The following is a 23,338-nucleotide window of genomic DNA, read 5'->3' as shown; positions in this document are numbered from 1 at the left end:
CCTACAACTCCCATGATCCCTAGCTAGCAGGACTAGTGGTCAGGGATGATGGGAATTGTAGTCTCAAAACATCTGGAGGGCCGAGGTTGAGGAAGCCTGATCCAAGAGACATGACACAAATGCAAGAAGGGATTCTGAGGTGGAAATAAATAAACATTTATAACAGTTGACTGACCATTAAGCAAAGTATAAAACATGAAGTAGCACAAGAAAACCTTGGCTGAACCAATTATTGAAGGTGCACATGCTAGGAACTAATAATCATAATAGATCTAAGAGATACTACTACCTTCAGATACACCGCCATCTGTTCAGTAATAGATTTATTAGACACCCCCACGGGGTCCCTTAGAAAACAGGAAACCACTTCATAAGGGATCAGCTATGGGTTCTCAGCCCCCTTGATAACAATCCACAGTAAAAGAACACATGATAAAATGTTTCTCTCAGCATCTACACTTGAATGGAACTTTGGCAACTCTTTCATCAAGGATCTGCGTACATGGCCCATTAGTTGATACATGTCATGTACGCAGGATTCATCACTTTTATTCTCTTATTAACCATGGATTTGGATCCAAAGATGGAAGCTAAGGAGACAAACTAGCCATACTATATTTCCCCCGTAAATTCACATATCTATGTAGAAACCAAAGAATCAAGCAATACACAGATAATGCCAGAGAGACGTCAGAGAGGCAGAAAAGAGGATCCAGAGCCCGCAATGACTGTAACTGTAATAATCAGCTGGAATAGAAAGTATTCAAGAAGAGGATGAACTGAACATTGATGGTTTTTAAACAGAGTAGATACAGTCATACCTCGGGTTGAATGTGCTTCGAGATGAGCGTGTTCGAGTTGCACTCCGTGGCAACCCGGAGCGCGTTACTTCCGGGTTTTGCCACTTGCGCATGCGCAGATGCTCAAAATGACGTCACGCACATGCGCAGAAGTGCCAAAACGTGACCCGCAGAGACGCGGACATGGGTTACGTTTGCTTCTAGATGCGAATGGGGCTCCGGAACGGTTCCCATTCGCATCTAGAGGTACTTCCATCTCTATCTCTAGCTCTCTCTCCCCCTCGCTACTATAGCCTGATGGCATGGCAGTTGCTAAGATGAAAGTGCTACACATTATTATTATTATTATTAGTAGTAGTAGTAGTAGCAGTAGTAGCAACAACTATCTTTTATCCAGCAAAGTTGTTCCATTTGTGCACAGCTTCTGCATGTGCAATGGAGCTTCCCTTCGCTCTCTTCTCTCTGCATACTCCTGTCCCCACCCCAAAAGAAATCTGTTCCAGAGAGTTGGGTAGGATCCCAGAACACACTTGGTGAGTGTGTGTGTGTGTGTGTCGGGGGATGGGGGGTGGGGTTTCCAATGCACAAGCAGAAGTCCTTGCATCAATGGGATAACTTCGTTGGATACAAACGATTATCGCTATCATCTGTGGCAGAGTGACTTTAGCTTCATAGACACATTTTACAGTAGCTGATTTTTTTTTACGAGACTAAACAAATTCTTCATCATTCTATTGTACCAGTTTCTGAACCTTTATGAGCCATATATTGCTTTTATGAGATTGCTAGCAGCTTTAGGTAGGTTGAGGGTCTTAACAGCTCTCATTCGGCATCTCACTAGAGGCAGGAAATGAAGAAAATGTTTAAGTCTAACATGAGTTATGAGTTTGAGCTTCTTTCAAAAGTGTGTGCATGCGTATGTGTATATATATGACACTCTAATGTTAATGTCACAGGGTTCCATAATATTGACACTCTGATGCTGGCACCACAGGGCTTCTATAATATACTGTTTTATTGCTATTTAATGTGCAAATGGGCACCTGAGGAACATGTTCTGAAATCATGTTTATCCAAATTTACATATCACTTCGCATTTAATAATGCAGGAACACTTGCTTAACATTAGCAAAATAATTTAAGTATGTGTTATGCAATGTCCCATGAAGTGCATTAAAGCAATAACACATTCTAAGTACTTAAAAAAAAATGAGCCTAAGCAATAATGCACCGATGCAGCTAAAAAGCTCCATTAAATGAACACAGAGGGAGAAAAAAAACAGCATAAAGAGTTTTGCCTGCTTGGTTTAATGTTTTGAAATTAATGTAGCATTCACTGTTTTTGTTAGGTCTTTGAACTGTCATAGCTTAAGAAGGAGAAAAATCAGAGGGGGACGACATTGGTACATGTTTCTATGAGTGAAAATGGTGTGTGTGTGTGTGTAGTGTGGTATTTGTACTGGTCCTTTAAAAATGGGCTGCAGGATCACTATTATTATTATTAATTTCTATGCTGACTTTCATCCAAAGATCACAGGGTGGTTTACAATATAAAGACAAATTATATGTACCATTATACAGTCATACCTTAGGTTGAAGTAGCTTCGTGATAAGTAAAGCCTGCCTTTCAGGGATCATATCGTGAACTGAAATGTGAGTAAACTTTTTGTTATTTTACTCAGAAAGACTCTGGTGTCTTTATTCTTTTAAGACGGATTTAAGGGGACGCCAGGAAATAATCTTAACTAAGAGATTCAAACAAATCTGCAAACTAGCGTCCAGCTATATTGAGGGGAATCTGCTCTGCTATGTCACTTACTAGTGTGAGTGAAGGAAGGATAGTACTTATTCAATATATCCTTTCCTGCTATCCTTAACATTAAAGCTGTGGTTTTCCCAGTAGTGATGTATGGAAGTGAGAGCTGGACCATAAAGAAGGCTGATCACTGAATAATTGATGCTTTTGAATTATGGTGCTGGAGGAGACTCTTGAGAGTCCCATGGACTGCAAGAAGATCAAACGTATCCATTCTTAAGGAAATCAGCCCTGAGTGCTCACTGGAAGGACAGATCGTGAAGCTGAGGCTCCAATACTTTGGCCACCTCATGAGGAGAAGACTCCCTGGAAAAGACCCTGATGCTGGGAAAGATTGAGGGCACAAGGAGAAGGGGACGACAGAGGATGAGATGGTTGGACAGTGTTCTCAAAGCTACCAGCATGAGTTTGACCAAACTGCGGGAGACAGTGGAAGACAGGAGTGCCTGGTGTGCTCTGGTCCATGGGGTCACGAAGAGTTGGACACGACTAAACGACTAAACAACAACAACTATCCTTAACATTCCCCCACATTATGCCCCTAGAGCATCCCTCATCGCTCCTTCCATAGCTTCAGCGAGCTTGGGTTCAAAGCAGTAGCCAGTCATGGCTCCAGGTCTCTCAGTGCAGCCTCCTTCAGCCAGTGCCACATGGAGTTCTTGCTTTCTCCTCCTTGTTCCTGTAACACCTTGTCAAAAAAGAAAGAGAGAGCTCTGTGTAAAAAGGGCAAGTTTTTTTCTGTGTCGCATGACACCCATGTTGCCCTAACAAACTCCACTTTGGTTACCTCTAGCAGCCTTTGCCTTGTCGATGGCTTAATGGCATTGCCATCATCTCCCTCTGGCCCCTACCAGGCAAGTGTTTGCATGGTCTTCTGCCCTGGGACTTCTAGGGTTCTTCATCCTGAGTGAATCACATGGCTACACAGAGTTCCTTGTAAGAAGTTTAGTTTCTTTTGCACAGTTCTCATTTCCAGTACATTCAACAGTCACTTTGTGGTTTTTTTTTAAATGATATTTATTAAAGTTTCAAAAAAGATTACAAAAATAAGAAAAAGAAACAAAAGAAACAAAAAATACAAAATACAGAAAAATAAAAACAATTAAAAACAAATCAATCTTTCCATGTCTTGACTTTCATTTACTTGTTTCCCTGACCTCCTCACACCTCCCTTTTTTGTATTCCAGTTCAGTTGGTTAATTCAGCAAATCCTTTCCCTCTTTGTTTTTATCTTAATCCTTTATCTTAAAATATTATAACTTTACATTCTCACCTGTTAACAATCCATTTTTTCATACTCCTTTATAGCATTACTGCTAAAACCACTTAACTTCATTCCAACATCATTCTAACATTCATTAATTTTGCAGTATTTCTGTAAATAGTCTTTAAATTTCTTCCAATCTTCTTCCACCGACTCTTCTCCCTGGTCTCGGATTCTGCCAGTCATTTCCGCCAGTTCCATATAGTCCATCACCTTCACCTGCCATTCTTCCAGGGTGGGTAGATCTTGTGTCTTCCAATACTTTGCAATAAGTATTCTTGCTGCTGTTGTAGCATACATAAAGAAAGTTCTATCCTTCTTTGGCACCAATTGGCCAACCATGCCCAGGAGAAAGGCCTCTGGTTTCTTCAGAAAGGTATATTTAAATACCTTTTTCATTTCATTATGGATTATCTCCCAGAAAGCCTTAATCCTTGGGCACGTCCACCAAAGGTGAAAGAATGTACCTTCAGTTTCTTTACATTTCCAACATTTATTATCGGGCAAATGATAGATTTTCGCAGGCTTGACTGGTGTCATGTACCACCTGTATATCATTTTCATAATATTCTCTCTTAATGCATTACATGCCGTAAATTTCATACCTGTGGTCCACAACTGTTCCCTGTCAGCAAACATAATGTTATGTCCAACATCTTGTGCCCATTTTATCATAACAGATTTCACAGTTTCATTCTGAGTATTCCATTTCAACAGCAAATTATACATTCTTGATAATATCTTAGTTTTGGGATCTAACAGTTCTGTTTCCAATTTTGATTTTTCCACCTGGAAGCCAATTTTCTTGTCCAGATTGTAAGCCTCCCTTATTTGATAATAATGAAGTCAATCTCGCACTTTATCTTTTAGTTTCTCGAAACTCTGCAGTTTCAATTTATCTCCTTCTTGTTCCAAAATCTCCCAATATTTCGGCCATTTGGCCTCCATATTGAGCTTTTTCTGAGCCTTCGCTTCCATCGGTGATAACCACCTTGGGGTTTTATTTTCAAGTAAGTCTTTATATCTTATCCAGACATTGAACAATGCTTTCCTGACAATATGGTTTTTAAATGCTTTATGTGCTTTGACCTTATCATACCACAAATATGCATGCCACCCAAAAACGTTATTAAAACCTTCTAAATCCAAAATGTCTGTGTTCTCAAGAAGCAGCCATTCTTTCAGCCAGCAAAATACTGCTGATTCATAGTAAAGTTTAAGGTCTGGCAGGGCAAATCCACCTCTTTCCTTTGCATCGGTTAATATTTTAAATTTTATTCTGGGCTTCTTGCCCTGCCAGACAAATCTAGAAATATCTCTCTGCCACTTCTTGAAACAGTCCATTTTGTCCAAAATTTGCAATGATTGGAACAAAAACAACATTCTTGGCAATACATTCATCTTTATAGCAGCAATACGGCCTAGCAAGGAAAGCTTCAAGTTTGACCATATTTCTAAATCCTTTTTCACTTCTAAACAACATTTTTCATAGTTGTCTTTAAATAAGTTTAAGTTCTTAGCGGTCATATTAACCCCCAGATATTTTACTTTCTTAGCCAATGTTAAACCTGTCTCCTTCTGAAACCTCTCTTTCTCAATCGGTGTTAGATTTTTCTCGAGAACCTTAGTTTTTAACTTGTTCAGCTTAAATCCTGCAACTTGACCAAATTCTTGAATCAATTCCAATACTCTTTTAGTACTAGATTCTGGCTCCTGTAATGTCAATATTAAGTCATCTGCAAATGCTTTCAATTTGTACTGTTTGGCTCCGACCTGTATACCTTTAACCAATTGGTCCCTTCTGATCATGTTTAGCAGAACCTCCAGGACCGAAATAAAAAGCAGTGGGGAAATTGGGCAACCTTGTCGTGTCCCTTTCTCTATCTTAAATTCCTCTGTCACCACATTGTTAACAATTAGTTTAGCCTTTTGTTCTGAATAAATTGCACCTATACCATTTCCAAAGCCTTGACCAACCCCCATCCCCTGAAGATTTTTCTTCATAAAACTCCAAGAAATTTTGTCAAAAGCTTTCTCCGCATCTACAAATATTAAAACTGCTTTAGTATTAATGTTCACTTGTAGTTTTTCTAAGATGTTAATTATATTTCTCGTATTGTCAGACAAGTGTCTGCCCGGGAGAAAGCCAGCTTGGTCTTTATGTATCTCTTCCGCTAATACTTTTAAAAATCTTTTAGCCAAAATATCTGCAAAAATTTTGTAATCCACATTAAGCAGGGATATGGGGCGGTAGTTCTTAAGTTGTGTCTTTTCAGACTCAGTTTTCGGTATAAGTGTAATGTAAGCTTCCTTCCACGACTCTGGTGCTTTTTCCCCCTCCAAAATTTCATTGCAAACTTCCTTTAGTGGTTGAATTATCCAATCTTTCAAAGATCTATAATATTTTGAAGTTAAGCCGTCCGGTCCTGGAGATTTGCCCAGTTGCATATTCTGGATGGCACCTTCTACCTCCTGTTCAGTTATTTTATAATTCAACATCAACTTATTTTCTTGAGAGATTTTTTGTAATCCATTTGTTTTTTAAAATTGATCTATATCAATCTCTTTCTGTGGCCCATTCAACAGTCACTTTGTGGCTCAAAACCACAGGCTCAGTCTTTCTGGGGCTCTGCTATTCCACCTTGGTCTTCATTCTGGTCCTCCATGTCTCTTCCCTGGGCAAATCTACCTCATCTCCTTTTCCATACTGCTTGCCCCCAGGCTTTATCTGAGGGCACTTTCTGCAGGACCCTCTGACCCCCCCCCCAGAAGAGGTAAGAATGCGTCTCGTTTCAGTTTTGCACTTGGAGGTCAAGTGGCAGTTGAAGCCAAATGGTCTATTTGGATGGGAGAGCAGAACCAAACTCCCCGTAGCTGATCCTTATCTGGCTAATGGGGGGGGGGGCTTGGTGGAGGGGGTGGGGTCCTAATGGCCTTGGTCTTCTGTCTGGTGGGAGAGGTCACATAATTAAGCTGGAAAGGGAGAGAGAAAAAACACAGCTGGGAATTCCCAACAACATATTGTGAAGCTCTACAGTTTTCAGAAAGTTGGAAGAAGCCCACTCTACAAAATGCCGATTTCTGAGTCTTTCTTTCCTCCTTCCTCCCCTCCTTCCTTCCTTCCTTCCCAGTTTCAGAAAATAGGAGCTGCTAAGTAGACTGGTCCTTTTCCTTCTGCTGATTAACTTTTTAATTTGCTTATCATTCATATCAAACGTTACCCAGCACTTTTTTGTCATCTGCCAGATTTGTCTAACCACTCAACTTCATAATAGGAATGAATTCATTATTTCTTATATGCTTAGCATGTCCGTAACTTGGGCCTAATGGCTTCGCTATGTAATCACCAGGTTGGTTGTGCTTGCCAATTACCCTTAATGCACTGAAGCCATCAAATTTAGGCATTCTCAACAGGTCAGTGCTGCATCCCAACATTGCTTATTAGGCTATTGCTATAGGCAGGTCTCTGTTCCCATGGAACCTACAGCCTAACTAGCTGGTTGCGGATAAACAGCGGTGTGTTTTATTTCAGAGTTAATCTGCATGTTCACAATAAGCATGTGTATAGTTCCTTTGGAACCATGACACATAGACTGCCCGTAGACTTCATTTTCTAATAAAATTATTTATATGCCACCTTTTCATCCCTAGAAAAGAATCCCAATATGGTGAAAAATAAATAAATTGAAGTACAGTAAAATCAAACGCAGACTTAAACAGCCACAACTTGACAAAAAGTTCAAACCAAACTAGAAGCTAAGTGAAACCATGATATTTGCTTTTCCTTAGAAATACTGACAGAAGCATTTAAGTTTAGTTGACTTGAATCTCTACAAGGGAGACATGTTTTTATTTGGCCACCTAAGAGCAGCTGTCAGCATTACAACCAATTTAAAAAGCAGATAATGTTCAGTGCAGAGCTACAAGTTATTTAATAGGCTCATTATTTTTGCCATGTAGTGTCAATTATTAACCACAGTAAGAATTCTGGCTTCCTGGAAATTCCAGCTCTCGTGTGTTAAAAACAGACAGATAGGCTTCTGATCTCCACAGCTGCAGAGGAAAATTTACAACAAACATACAGCTGCCAGCATATTGAGGAAGCAAGTTGCTTATTAGAATCTCTCTCTGGGGCCAGAGAGAGAAAACTTCTTGGACTATATTAACAACTCCAGGATTTAACTTGGGGCCAGAAGCTTTGATGTACCAGAGTGGGCTGTCTTGGAATAAAGATGAAGGTGGGGTGCCCCTAGGGAGGAGGAAGATTGTGCAGTGCAGGAGACATCCCCTGGTGGAATGTGACACAAAAAAAGCAGGACACCGATTCTCAGCCAGAAGAGCAGTTGCAGATCTCAGAACACACCAAGGTGGTAGTGAAAGGTACAATGTACAGAACAATTCTTGCCACCCCCCAGGAAAGGAAGAGATGTATGGTGGTGGCAGGTGACTCCCTACGGAGGGGGACAGAGGCAGCATTGTGTGGATGAATGAGTCATGGTTTCAGTTGTCTCTACACTAATGCACAATGTATAGGAAACAAGCTAGCAGAACCTGAACTCTTACTACTGAAACTACTGAAATGTGGTGGGACGGGGTGAGACATATGACCCAAATGTAGAAACTGGGGTGTATAGCCTGTTCAAAAGAAAGGAAGGAAGGAGAAGTAACATTATATGTAAAGGTTGTGTACACCTGGAGCATGGAAGGCAGATTGAGAGCATTTGGGCAAAAATTGTAGGAGAGGGAAACAAAAGTTAACTTACTGTGGGTGCTAAGTCTGACTGAAGATTTGGATGGGGCTTTCATAGAGCCTATTATCAAACTCTAAAAAGAGAGATGGGACACGGGTGGCGCTGTGGGTTAAACCACAGAGCCTAGGACTTGCCGATCAGAAGGTTGGCGGTTCGAATCCCTGCCACAGGGTGAGCTCCCGTTGCTCGGTCCTAGCTCCTGCCAACCTAGCAGTTCGAAAGCATGTCAAAGTGCAAGTAGATAAATAGGTACCACTCCGGCGGGAAGGTAAACGGCGTCTCCGTGCGCTGCTCTGGTTCTCCAGAAGCGGCTGAGTCATGCTGGCCACATGACCCAGAAGCTGTACGCTGGCTCCCTCGGCCAATAAAGCGAGATGAGCGCCGCAACCCCAGAGTTGGCCACGACTGGACCTAATGGTCAGGGGTCCGTTTACCTTTACTTTAAAAAGACAGATATAATAGGCATGGAATACTTCAGCTACCCCAATATCTGTTGAAACTCAAACTCTGCCAAGAATGTAAAGTCCAACAAATTCATCCCTTGCCTTGCTGACAATGGAAAAAGCAACAAGGAGGTTATCTGTCTTGAACCTGGTCCTCACCAACAGGGAGGAACTGACTGAGAGAACCCACCACCTCCTTAGGGAGTCTGTTTAGGGCCAGTGCTATCATTATGCCAACTAGGGGCATAGTTTTATAAAGATTAATTTTTGTTATACATTTCTCATGACATTTTACTTTTATTTTATATTTTGAAGGATTTTATCATTTTTGAAGTAATTCATAATTAGATTTTTTACATATCTATGAAATAGACCACAGAGTTGATTGGAGGTTATTACACAACCTCCAATCGACTCTACAGTCGCATTCTCTCTCTCTCTCCCCATAAAAAAGGGAAATGCACTTAATTTTAAATTTTACAGTCACATCTTAATCTTATTTAGAAAATGCATTCACTTTTATAGTGAGCTATGGCTGATGAAAAGTAACCATCACAATTCACAAAATCATTTGAAATGATTTGTGTGCTAAAATATTTTCTTTTGTTATTTGAGAAAGATAATAAAAGATTATTTTATTACTTATTCTTGCAATTTAAAATAAATTTAGCAATTTCAAGTTTTGTGCTTTTCATTTTTTCTACAGGAAATCTGGTTTCATAAATGGAAGTTAGCAAATGTTGTGTGTGTGTGCGTGTGCGTGCAAGTAGTTAGGCTTGCCTAGTGTGCAAAGTAGCCTTGCACTGCATTTCATGTCTTTACAACTTTTACTGTTAGAAAGCTCTTCTTAACATTTAGTCAGAATCTTCTTTCTTGTAACTTGAATCTATTGGTCTGGGTGCTACCCTCTACAGCAGCAGAAAATAAGCGTGCTCCATTCTCCATATGACAGCTTTTTAGATATTTGAAAGTGGCTTTAATATCACCTCTCAGTCTTCTCTTCTCCAGGCTAAACATACCCAATTATCTCAACTGTTGCTCATTAGGCTTGGTTTCCAGACCTTTGTTCATCTTGCTTGCCCTTCTTTGCACCTGTTTCAGCTTGTCAATATCCTTTTATTAATGTGGTGCCCAGAACCTGACACAGTACTCCAGCCACTCCATAGGGTGTAGAACTCAGTAGAAAAGGGAACGCAGAAAAAAACAGAATTAGTTGGCTGAGCCTGTTATTGGCTGTAGCTCAGCCTACTCTTGAGTTCCCTAAAGGAAGCTTCACTAGTCCTAATGGACACCAATCACCACTAATAAGAACATAAGTTCTTATAAGTGAACAGAAAACTATGCATGGAGAACTTGAAACTAAATAAAGCAATTCTAAAATAAACCTGAATGACAACTAATTAAAAGCTAGTTGTAGAGCCAGTTGAAAATAATGTTGCAAAAAGCTATATAAAAAAGAAATTACTGCGTTAAATCTAAGTATGTGGTCTCGAAATTGGACCCTGCCATAGCTTCTGCTTTGACATTGTGCCATTTAGAATTATTTTCCTCCCTGGAGGAAACAAATGCCCCATTTCTGAAATATGCATTTTTATCCCCACTAAAGCTTTGAAAGATGTTTGCCTTATAGCATCATTTGTTATGCAAAAAAACCTAGAGATGTGGTTATAATCACAGAAATGCATGACACATACATACACTTGTCAAACTCTAGAGTAATCTAGCAGAATCCACACATGCAAATATGACAAAAGACTTCAGAAGGTGATGCTGCTCTAGGGAATTGATATAAAAGCTTTATAAATTTGAAATTCAATGACATATGTAATAAAGATTATGGGACAGCTGGTCTTAAGTATTTGGCTCTGGAATCATTATGTACCAAGAATTGGTACATATTACTGCGGCTTCAATTTTTTATCTTGACAAATGTATGCATTTCATCTCCCATGCTCATGGCAATGCTCTTTTAAGATTCTGTATGAGAGAATATATCTCCCCATATACATGCCCACATTTCCTTCCCCCTTCACCCCAAAGTGAGGTATTGGAGATTGTTCCCCTTTTTATAATGCCATCACAATTATATTCTCTTACATAAATATAAGAAGAGCATTGCACTTAAGCATCTGCTCGGCAGTTGCTGGTGCAACAACAACTTTGTGGGATTGGCTCCCTTGCTGAGCCTTGTAAACTCAGCTCCCGCTTGGCAGCTCCCCAGTTGGTCCTGACTTCCTTGCTCAAATATGTGTTCCTCCTGCTCAGACCTGACTGAGACACAAACACAAACATGACTAATTGCCATCGATAAACTTCCCCATGAATTCATTCCACTGCCTTGTTCTTTCTCATATAATATACATAGAATAGATGAGGAATACAATATGGGAGACCGTTCCCCCAATTGGGAAACATTATGTGTCTAGGAATCTTGAGCAGCATAGTGGGAAATCACTACAAATTTGGCACAGAACTGCACAAAGATATCTTTGTGGATGTAACTTCAAGTAAGGTAAAGGTAAAGGTAAAGGACCCCTGGGTGGTTAAGTACAGTCATAGGTGACTATGGAGTTGCGGCGCTCATCTCGCTTTCAGGCCGAGGGAGCTGGTGTTTGTCCACAGACAGCTTTCCGGGTCATGTGGCCAGCATGACTAAACCGCTTCTGGTGCAACGGAACACCATGAAGGAAACCAGAGCGCACAGAAACACTGTTTACCTTCCTGCCACAGTGGTACCTATTTATCTACTTGCACTGGTGTGCTTTCGAACTGCTAGGTTGGCAGGAGCTGGGACAGAGCAACAGGAACTCACCCTGTTGCGGGGATTCAAACCACCAACCTTCTGATCGGCAAGCCCAAGAGGCTCAGTGGTTTAGACCATACCACCACCCGTCTCTGTGGCGCAGTTGGTTAGTGCGTCTGGCAGTTAACCAGAAGGTTGATGGTTCAAGCCCACCCAGGGACAGCTGCTAGAAATCTGCCTGCAATGAGGCGTCTGAGTGGGTAACTTCAAGTATACCAGTTAGGTCACCACATTATTGATGATCTTTAGGAAGCAGCAAATGCAAGCTGGGGAGCAGAACTTTCCCACATTTGTATGCTATGGAGCCACTTTATTCTCCAAGCAGTAGGCTGGGGTTGGAAACAAATATTTCACCTTTTTTGGGTCCTCATTACGCAGTGAGGCTTTCCTATTTCTGGAGCATATGCACTTGGATGCTTAGATGCCACAATTTGGTGAAGCTGAGCAATTAATCTGCCTTTTGAATGGTATGCTCCTGCCTTTGCTCCTCTCCTCTCCCTCCATTGTTGCATTATATGAACAAACAGTAAATGTCCCCAGGAAGCAGAAGGTGACTCCTTACTGAGGGGAAACAGAGGCAGTAGTGTGTGGAGGAAAGAGGATGTGATGGGAGGTGTGCTGACTTCCGGGTGCAAAGATTCATGGTGTGACGGAGAAGTTGCCAAGTCTTATAAAGCCTACTGACCACTACCCCTTCTTTCTCATTCATGTGGGTAGAAATAATAGTGCCACACATAGCTTGCAACACATAGCAAGGGACTATGAGACACTGGTCAGGGAGCTGAAGAGACTTGGGACACAGGTATTCTTTTCATCACTGCTTCCTGTTGAATGTCATGGCCCAAGAAGAGAGAGTAAAATAACTGAGGTATTTTATATTTGTTGGGGCTGCCCCCCCCAGTCAATGGGCAAAGTTGAAGCCCTTCATTGCGGGCACCCACAATCTTTGGCACCAGGTGGCACCTGTGATATGGATGTCTTTGAAACATTTTACCCAACTTTAGGTGGCCCTGTCAGTTTTTAATCAAGGCGGAGTTAAATTTGTTTTGGGGGTTGGCTCAAGCCCACAAATCTCTTTTTTAAAACAACAACAACAACAACAACAACAACAACAACAACACACACACACACACACACACAACCTTTTAGGGCCAAACCCTCAGTGGCGTAGCGTGGGGGGTGCAGGGGGGGCCGGCCGCACCGGGCGCAACGTCTGGGGGTTTGGGTTAGGGGGCACAAATCCACGGGTTAGGGGGCGCAAATCCACGGGTTAGGGGGCGCAAATTACTTGCCTTTCCCCGGGTGCTGACAACCCACACTACGCCACTGCAAACCCTCACAAGGCAACTAACAAAATAATAAATTTGTATAAAATATTTATACAAGGAATATCAAAACTATCAATACCTTGACATCAGATAGAAGCATAGTGAGCCAATAATAAAGTCAGTGATAGACTTGATGAAATTATAAAAGAAGAAAATGTTTTATGGATCCATTTGAAAGCCACAAGAGAAGAGAGCAAAGTTCTCAGTTCTCAGCAAAGAAAGTGTCAAGGATGTAGGGAGTTGCCACTGAAAAGTCTTTGCCCCCAGTATCTGCTAATCTGATTTTTCTTAGTGGTGGACTAGAAATAAGGATCAGGGAATGATCTTAGTGCATGGAAAGGTTTATATGTTTGTGTATGGGGAACCTCTTGCATGGCCTTTCAGACAGGAGACAGGAGAACTCCCATCATTATTGATCACTGAGCATGCTGACTGGGGCTGATCAGAACTTGGATCTCCAAATCAGCATTGAGATCCACAGGTTCCCTATCAATGCTTTAAAGGGTGATAAACAATTTCAGAGGGTTTTAAACATAAATTCAGTACATTTTTCTTTTACATGTTTTCCTAGATTCTGGGGGATGGAGATAGGGAATGGGTCTATGCCTTGGGGGTTCATTTGTATTGTTTCAAAACCTATTTTTACTTGTTCTAGTTGTGTGCAAACAACTTGAGACTTATGGGAAATGCATCACGAACATCAACATCGCCATTAAAATTTGGGTGTAATATTAGCACATCTTTATCCCCTACTAGCATTCTGGTGGCTGCATTTTGCAATATCTGAAGTTTCCAAGCAGTCTTTGAAGGCAGCCTCAGAAAGAGAGCATGACAGTAATCTAGCCTGGATGTGACCACTTTGTGTGTGCGTTGGTGTGTGTTGACCAACGACCATCTCTGCTATGGAGAACTCATGGTCTTGCTGAACTAGTCTGTAAGAAAACCATTTTTAGTAATAAGATTGTCAGCTGGGGAAACTGTTAAGAGATCAGTGCACTCTTTACCTGCTTTATGAAGCATGACAAGGGGAACCATCTGCTTCGTTTATTTTCCCAACTGAGAGTCTACGAGGCAACTTTGGTACACTTTCAGAGTTTCACACAAGATTATCTCATTCACAATGAGGAACAGAAAGAAAGTGAAGAAAGGCTGGGGATGATGCTCATTCGTACTACTTATGCTAAGATTGCACAGAGATATTTGCGTTTTAAAAGCTGGTGATAATTTCTCAAGTCAGTGATTATTCCTGGCTTCCTTTCAACAGAGAAGTAGTAGATTACTTGACTCTTGAAGAAGAAGAAGAAGAAGAGTTTGGATTTGATATCCCGCCTTTCACTCCCTTTAAGGAGTCTCAAAGCGGCTAACATTCTCCTTTCCCTTCCTCCCCCACAACAAACACTCTGTGAGGTGAGTGGGGCTGAGAGACTTCAAAGAAGTGTGACTTGCCCAAGGTCACCCAGCAGCTGCATGTGGAGGAACAGGGAAGCGAACCCGGTTTCCCAGATTACGAGACTACCGCTCTTAAGCACTACACCACACTGGCTCTTGACCAAGCAAGAAAAGAACCCACCATAAACACCAGTTAGGGTTAAGCATAGGAGTTGCTATACAGTTTTATTACATAGTTCTGAGGCTGGAATAAATCAATACGTTGCAATAGGTTCTCTCTCTCTTCTTTGCATGCTGCAACCCCTCTGCATGGCAATTAGCCTTTTTAAAAGCCTCCATTGACAATACTGCATGTTTTTAAAAAGACTAATTGCTGCATGGGTGTGTGTGAACATGGGGAGGTGGTCACAGTATGTGAAGAGAGGGGAGTTGAACTTATGCTACCTACCTGTGCTCCCTCTCCCCCACAAATAAAACTCCCCGTGAAGGGCAATTAGGGTTTAGGAAAGCTTCCATTGGCACCAAGAAGGCTTTTAGAAAGTCCTACTGGCTGCACAGGTCTGGGGCTGGGAGGGGAGCACTAAAGGCCATGCACAGTTTGCAGGCCAGAGTTTCTCCATCCCTAACAGTAGGCTATCACATTCATACCATAGGAGGACTGGCATTAGTGAGTGCCTCACGAGGAGAAATAAAATAGCCTAATCTCGGGGAAGCCTTTTAGGGCCTTGGCAACTCCTTCCTACCTTAACTGATGGCAGAATTGGTGATGACTGGTGCCCATTGGGACAGAAAGGGCAAAGGGCATTCAGACTAACAGTAGGTGGAGCCAGAGCCAATGACAAGCAGAGCCACACCTCTGTCTGGTTGTTGTGAGTGAGGCAGGCAGGAGAGGATAGTGGCATGTTCACCCTTATGGGCCACCTTCCACTTATAGAGGACATGTCTTCCAGCAACATGGTAGTTAAATGGAGCTGCCATGTCATGCCATCTGCCAACTTGGGAACCAAAATCAGGATGATCCTTTTTTGTTCCCGAACTCTCACACATGCTTTTTTCAGGCGTTCAGTCCAGTGCTCTGGTGCCAACCTTGTCAGGTGCTAGATGATGTTGATTGAACCTTGGATTGGGTGCACATTCATGTGGTAATGCAGTAGCCCTCAGGTTTCTGTGCATGTAGAGAATGCATGTGTGCTGCTATTACTCCTAATGAATGAAGGGGCTGGCTGCCCTTGTATATTGGATTATGTATGGCTGCAGCAAATTTCAGCATTGGTGTGTACATGTAATTATTATTTAAATACTATTTTCTGTGTCTGCCTTTTTAGGGCTAGGGGCAAAATCCATTCTAGATGGCTCATATTATGAGTTGAAGTGGAAAAGGAGTGCTAATGGTAATTAAACCCCCATAGGAAAGCATTTTAATTTTGGTTCCTCACAATAAATAATATTAAATGTTTCATTAACACTAATTTCTTCCTAATTATAAAGCTGTGGAAAGTGTCACAGTACATATATTTGAAGTCTGTTTCAAATAACAATGCAACTTTTTATAGAAAAGCATTTAAAATATTTAATGATGAAATTAAGTCCCATTAAAGTAGTGCTCTTTATTTTCCAGAATAACAATTTCAGAGGTTGTTATCCCTTTTATCTTAATTAGGTCATGTATTTTCCTAAACAAAATTGCCAAGGGGAAGAAAATCTTTGCACATAGTTTCACTTCTATATCACTATCAGTAAATATTATTAATGCACCCAACAGGCATTTGAGGATGCTTCTCTAGCTCTTTGCCATATTACACATTTTAAAAGCCTATGTTTTCTGAAAGCATGGTACTTCAAACATAAAATCATTTCTATCTTAACAGCATTAACAAATATGCATTTGTCAATCTCCATCCAAATAATATGTTAATCAAGAAGAACATTGAAAGATTCAGGACAAGCAAAAGAAAATGCTTATTCAAGCCACACATAGCTAAATTTTGGAGTGCACTCTGGCAAGAAGTAGGGATGGCCACTAACCTGGATGGCTTAAAAAGTGGATTTGATAAATTAAGACTATCAATAGCTGCAAGTCATGATGGCTATCTTCTACCTTCACTGTTGGAGGCAGTATGCCTTCAAACAGCATTAGCTGGGAATCACAGGTAGAGAAAGTGATGTGCTAAGGTCCTGCTTGTGGACTCCTTGTGGGCCTCTGGCTGGCTGCTGTGAGAAGAGAGTGCTGGACAAGATGTGGCCAATCCATCAGGGCTCTTATAGTCAAAAGGCATACCAATACCACAGGTATAAACTGGTTTTATGGCCATTCCTACTCATCAGAGAATTCTGAGAACTGTAGTCTTTGAAGGAAAGGATGCTTCAGAATTTTAGCACACCTCACTGAAATGCAGTTGGCCAGCCAGCCTCTCTTTTAAACACCTCCAGCAAAGGAGAGCCTGTCATCTGCCGAGGCACCATTGGGAAGTTTCTCTTGGAAGTTTAGTTCAGTAGAGGAATAAATTCAGAAGAGTTTCTGTGTCTGTACCTCAGATAAGTCTGTGTCCATAACAGTCTTGGCCACTTTCGAGAATCCTGAAAATTGCTGAAATGTCTCTGCTGGTAGAACATCTCCTCTGGAAGCAGAAGGTTCCAGGTTCAATCCCCAGCATCTCCAAATAGGGCTGTAGGAGGCGCTGGTCAGAAGCCCCCAGAGAGCTACCACCAGTGTAGACAAGACTGAGCTAGGTGGGCCAATGGTTTGACTCAGTATTAGGCAGCTTTGCATGGTGGCTATTAAAAAAACCCACACACATGGCAGGGATGTTCTCCATGGTTGCCTAGAATTACTTGGGGAATTTGATTCTTTGCAAATTCCAGTGCAAACGACAAGTCTCATCCTAATGTATGGGCTGGAAAATCTACTGGATTTCCCCAAATTTTGCAACACAAGCTTTCAGACTTTGAATCTGAATGTGTCTTTTGAGAGAAAAATAAATTCTCTTCTATCATGCTATGTGCGTTCTGTGTAGGATCTACAACTCTGGGTGGTTAACATTGTAAATTGCACAGGTAACTTCAATGTGCAGACCAGGCTCCCTTCTTCAAAAGTTATGGCCCAACACAGAGCGGGAAGGAACATCCCAATTTTGGGGCACGGCTGTGTTTATGCAGTTCTAGTGCCCCAGGAGGAGGATGCCTGAGGAGGGTTTGTAAGATATAAAGGGTTTCACAAAAGGATATATGAAAACCATCTGAAACAGATGAATGCTTATTTTTATTTTTTAAATTTTTATTTTGCTTTTAGCACCAATAATATAATTTTAAGAGTGAGGTTTGGGTGAAAAAAATATGGTATATGTTACAGGTTGAGTGTGAAATTTAGTTAATTTGCATGCTAAAGTGTGATCTTTAACTTCTATATTACAGTTAAGGGTGAAATCAAGTAAAACTAGTTACTTGTACAATATAATGGGATACATCCATTCATGCGTAACGAGGAACATCAGACGCTGCAATCAGAGGCTGCAGTCTTCACACCACTAACCTGGGAGTGAGCCTCAACTGAATTCAGTGAGACTTACTTCTGAGTAGACATGGTTAGGACTGAGCTTCAAGTGGGCAAATAACCGGTAATTATGAAGAGTAACTGAATTAGTGTGTGAAAAAGAAAAGAAAAGGAGGGTACTCAGATACTGTGCTTGTTAATGTTCCAGTTCTTCACTGTAAATAGCCCATCAAATAAAGGTGGCTTTCTAAAAAAACACAAGCCCTATATCAGTTTGTAGCATAAAAGAATAATTTCCCAGTGCCAAGCAAGTCAGGACGATCTTATTTGTGGACAGAGAAACTGGGGGAACTATTTTTCTTAATTTCTCCAGGAGGAGGAGAAATTATCCCAATAGTTTCTTGGGGGAGGGGCTCACTATTAGCAGTGGTAGCTCCACAGGCCATTCCTTTATGCCCCTGCACGTGGTGCCCAGAGCCAGGAGTCAGATTCTCCCTCAGGTGGTGGAGCAGAGAACTGCAAAAGAGGTGACCCCAGAAGTGTTGTTATCTGATGAGCCCGTGGGGCCATTGATAGCCACCCCACAAAACCAGAGAACACAACACTGCGAAACTAAGACTTGGATGACATCATGGGAGATCCAGTGCAACCAGACCCCCCCCCACTGCTTCATTACAGTAAGACACAAATGGAGGGGGCCGAGCGCCTTCAAGAAAAACAACAGCAGCAGCTTGCAGTGCAGGTGGGGCTTAAAGTTTGAAGGCAGCTGTGTTCTTGCTGCTACACAGGGCTAAGGTACACTTTGTTCCCTACTGAAGCAATATTTGTACTTATATAATACAGTCTGAGCCCCTGCATTCAACTTGACCTCGTCACTACTTAATAGTGGAAGCTGGTCCATTGAGGGTGAATGGAACAGTGCCCCAGTGACCACAATCTGCCCTCAGCCACCTTACTTACAACCTGTTCAGGGGATGCCCCTGGTTGTCAGCTTCCTCGTCAGTGTCAGCGTTGCCTTTATAGAACTCCTCAGGGAAGAGGGCATTGACAGCGCAAGAATTAGTCAGCTCTGTCTATCATTGTTTATGGCCCCACCTATCATTCCCCTCTTTCCACTTCCCACCCTACCAGCCGCACCGGCCCCCAGCTCCTACTCCTACCTACTCTTGCTTCAGTCTACACAGTATCCAGCCCAAATCTCGTCCTTCACCCAGACTGAGTTCTGCCTTGCTTCCCACACAGTCCCCTATCTTTTCTGGTGTTCTGCTGCATATGTTGGTGCCAAATATTTAGAGAAAATTCTTCAGGATGCATTCTTTTTCTAGGGAAAAAAGAAGAATCCCAGAAAGAATATACTACTTGCCCTGACAGAAACAGGAAGCTACCTTATAGTGAGTCAGAATATTGGTCCTTCTAGCTCAGCATTATCTAGCTAGCAGCTGTCATGTAGGGTTTGAGACCAGAGATGTTATCAGCCCTACTTGGAGATGCCAGCTTTATTTTTTAATCATTTTTCCAGGAGAAAAATACTGAAGATTTTGGGAGAGTTCACAAAATAACTAGTAATTCCATATATTAGTGCTGTGCTGAAAAATTGTTCTGTGTTTCTGCAATGATTCACGTATAGGTAATGAAAAGAATTAATTGCAGTTGGAAATCATCAAAGGGATTTTGTGTGTGTGTGAAATTCCAGTGGCACAGAGTTTTTGTTGTGCTTACCTTACTTGCAATGTGGCCAGTGCTTTTTCCCCCCTAAAAAAAATGTTTAGGGGGTACTCTCATTTTCCTACTCATATTGAAATACTGCCCCTCAATGAGGCCAAACTTAGTTTCACAAAACGTTTAGGGGTATGTGTACCCCTGCGTCCCCCCAGGAAAAAAAGCACTGAATGTGGCAAAGGGGCTTTGAGACTGCCCTTTCCTTCATCACGTCTCCCTAGTGGTCTGCCTTCTTCAGCCATCCTGAGTGCTCACATTTCCTGAAAGCCCCATGATGTCCTCAGCTGGGCAACCCTTCAAGCATGGGGAGGTCGTGAGGTTGTCTGTTATGTTCCTTACAGATGTTCAGTTTACTTTAATGGAAAGCATTTACTTTTCAAGAAATAAAGGAAGGACATCTCTTAAAAACAAAACCAGTGAGCTGGCCAATCTCAGGTGCTTGTTTGTTAACCTTTTGGCTTGCCCTAATTTAATTAAAACCCAGGAGAAGACACAATGAGGTCATTTGTCCTAATGGGGCTTTTCTGATCATGAAAGCCAGGAGAAATAATTCATGGAAAGTAAAACAGTACTACCTTGTGCTGTACCCTCCAAAAATATGAAGTGCCTTGCAAGTTATGGGGGGAGGTATATGGATAAAGAAACCTCTATTGTGTGGGAAGAAAACTTTCAAGAAATTGGCAGTGTTGGCATAATTCAGTATACTGATGAATTTCAAAAATTTAGCACTCCCCTTTCTTTTACATACCTGAAATAATTATAATTACACTAAAATGAAGATTAAAGGCATAAGACATATTTAGGGGGGGAAAGTGATTAATGACTGGTGAACATATGAAGTGGGAGTAGCTGATTTATATTGCTTCATGTCTGAAAAAATGCAGCAATTTCAGTCTGGATCACAACAGAACTGTTATTAAAAGATTTACATCCTGAGTGCTATCTAACCAATTAATCCAATGGGAATTATTTATAATTGCTTAATTAGTCTGAAGAATACAAATGGTGTTCAACTGAATAATCTACCAACTCCTATAAAATCAAGGAGGGTAATGAAATTGCAATCTATTACCATAAATCCCCAATGCAAACATAGCACAGGACATCTTAGTGCAGAGGCATATGCCAATCAAGAAGTCAACTTCACAACTCACTGCTAGGTCAACAGGTATCCAGATGCAGGTATATTTTTAGCCGCTTGCTATTTCCTCTATTATTCATTGTTCGCTTAAGGCCAAATGCCATCCTTGTTCTCATACATTTTTGCCGCCTCCTTGTTCAACTCTTCTGTGACTTTCTGAACAATAACAGTCCCTTGTTCCTAATCTTTGTCTCTCCTGCTCTGATTATTGGCAAGGCACCAGAGAGCCGATTGAGCAGAAGCCACCTGAAAGAAACACGGTCCCTCTTCAGTAACCTGACAATTGACATTTGGAACGCAGCATGAATTCATGCCAGGAACTGTCAGCATTGACCCATTCAGCTGAATCATCCTAACCCCCCGCCCCCCGCCTTGCAAAGTTACTTAAATAAGGACAAAGAAACTACAATGATGTCAAGTTTGCAGATAGGAATATAAGGACTGGCCTGCTGGATGAGGCCATATGCACCATCCAGTCTAGAATCTGTCCTGATCTAGCCCACGGCCCTTAGTTTGCCAACCCATTTTCTAGAGTGATTTAATTACCAGTTCCTCTTCCTAGGGAACTCTGGGAATTTTAGCTATGTGAGATGAATAGAGGTCTTCTGACAACTCTGCAAGACCCTTAACAAGCTAAAGTTCCCATGATTCCTTGGTGAAAACAATGTTTAAACTTAAAGTGATATGATAATGCTTCAAATGTATCGTGCTGATGGAGGCTGAATTATCAACAGGTTTGAGACACACACATTATAAAAATAAATTGGTTAAGTGCCATTGTCAACTAATTTAACATAACAATTCATTCATTATTTCCTCACATTTACAAATTGCTTGCCAGAAAACATCCAGAAGCCATTAGCAATAAAAAACTTACATATAAACAATTTCAATCCAATACAGATATATTACTTAACTAGGTTGCTGTAAATATGAGTTCTTCTCTTTAGGTTACACCTTGAAATACCAGGTCTGGCCGTCAGTAACATTTCTTTTTAGAAAGAAAGAAAGAAAGAAAGGAAGGAAGGAAGGAAGGAAGGAAGGAAGTACAAATAGAAATAAAGCAAAGTAACAACTATTAAAGGCCAAAGGAATTTGTGCTAAATAGGTAACATCAGCATCAAGGCTTAATTGAATATGTGACAATATTTGATATTGATTAAATAATAGGCAGTCAATTAATCAGTTATTCACCATTTGCATATCTGCTGCTGCTGACACTTTCCCCAATGATTATTCAGAACAGAGTATAAAACAGCAGCCTCTGAAGATATACTTGTTGCCGTACTGTACCAATTCAGCCTGCAAGATATAGGGTGGCAACAACCCTATAGGCACATATAAATAAAGGATGGTATTAGAGAGCAGGGAGTAATTCTATTCAGTTCATATTTAAAGGCAATCTTACCAAAATTGCACATTTTGAAACAATATGCAAACTAAAAAGCAGCCAAGTCTGCCTTTCTCTGAATTTTGCAATGCATTTTCCCAGCCAAGTAATGTGTACAAAAATGCATATACTATGGCAAAGTGTGCCTTAAAATGCATATTTTAGTTAAGACAACATACAAAATGCATTCTATTAGGGGAAAGCGCTTGCAAAAAAATTGTTTATTGGTCAAAACCGCATAAAAAAGTATGCTTATTGGTAGAAATTTCCAGTAAAATACTGACCAAGATTCAAAAGATTCCCCCCCCCTTTTTTTGCACATTGCTGCAGAAATGTGAAGAACTGAGGCTAACACCCCAGAGGACAGGATCACACTTCAAAACGACCTTGACAGATTAGAGAACTGGGCCAAAACAAACAAGATGAATTTTAACAGGGAGAAATGTAAAGTATTGCACTTGGGCAAAAAAAATGAGAGGCACAAATACAAGATGGGTGACACCTGGCTTGAGAGCAGTACATGTGAAAAGGATCTAGGAGTCTTGGTTGACCACAAACTTGACATGAGCCAACAGTGTGAAGCGGCAGCTAAAAAAGCCAATGCAATTCTGGGCTGCATCAATAGGAGTATAGCATCTAGATCAAGGGAAGTAATAGTGCCACTGTATTCTGCTCTGGTCAGACCTCACCTGGAGTACTGTGTCCAGTTCTGGGCACCACAGTTCAAGAAGGACACTGACAAACTGGAACGTGTCCAGAGGAGGGCAACCAAAATGGTCAAAGGCCTGGAAACGATGCCTTATGAGGAACGGCTAAGGGAGCTGGGCATGTTTAGCCTGGAGAAGAGGAGGTTAAGGGGTGATATGATAGCCATGTTCAAATATATAAAAGGATGTCACATAGAGGAGGGAGAAAGGTTGTTTTCTGCTGCTCCAGAGAAGCGGACACGGAGCAATGGATCCAAACTGCAGGAAAGAAGATTCCACCTAAACATTAGGAAGAAC

General features: G+C 41.3%; 1 non-coding gene across 1 annotated transcript; it reads left to right on the top strand.

The window, feature by feature from the left end:
- Nucleotides 1-11,965: 11,965 nt before the first annotated feature.
- TRNAN-GUU (transfer RNA asparagine (anticodon GUU)) lies at nt 11,966-12,039 on the top strand. The gene has a single exon. It is a non-coding gene; the product is annotated as a tRNA-Asn (tRNA).
- The last annotated feature ends 11,299 nt before the right edge of the window (nt 12,040-23,338 follow it).

The sequence above is a fragment of the Podarcis raffonei genome, chromosome Z (assembly GCF_027172205.1).
Source record: "Podarcis raffonei isolate rPodRaf1 chromosome Z, rPodRaf1.pri, whole genome shotgun sequence".
NCBI lineage: Eukaryota > Metazoa > Chordata > Lepidosauria > Squamata > Lacertidae > Podarcis > Podarcis raffonei.
The sequence above is the reverse complement of the archived record's forward strand: the minus strand, read 5'-3'. Positions and strand labels throughout refer to the sequence as shown.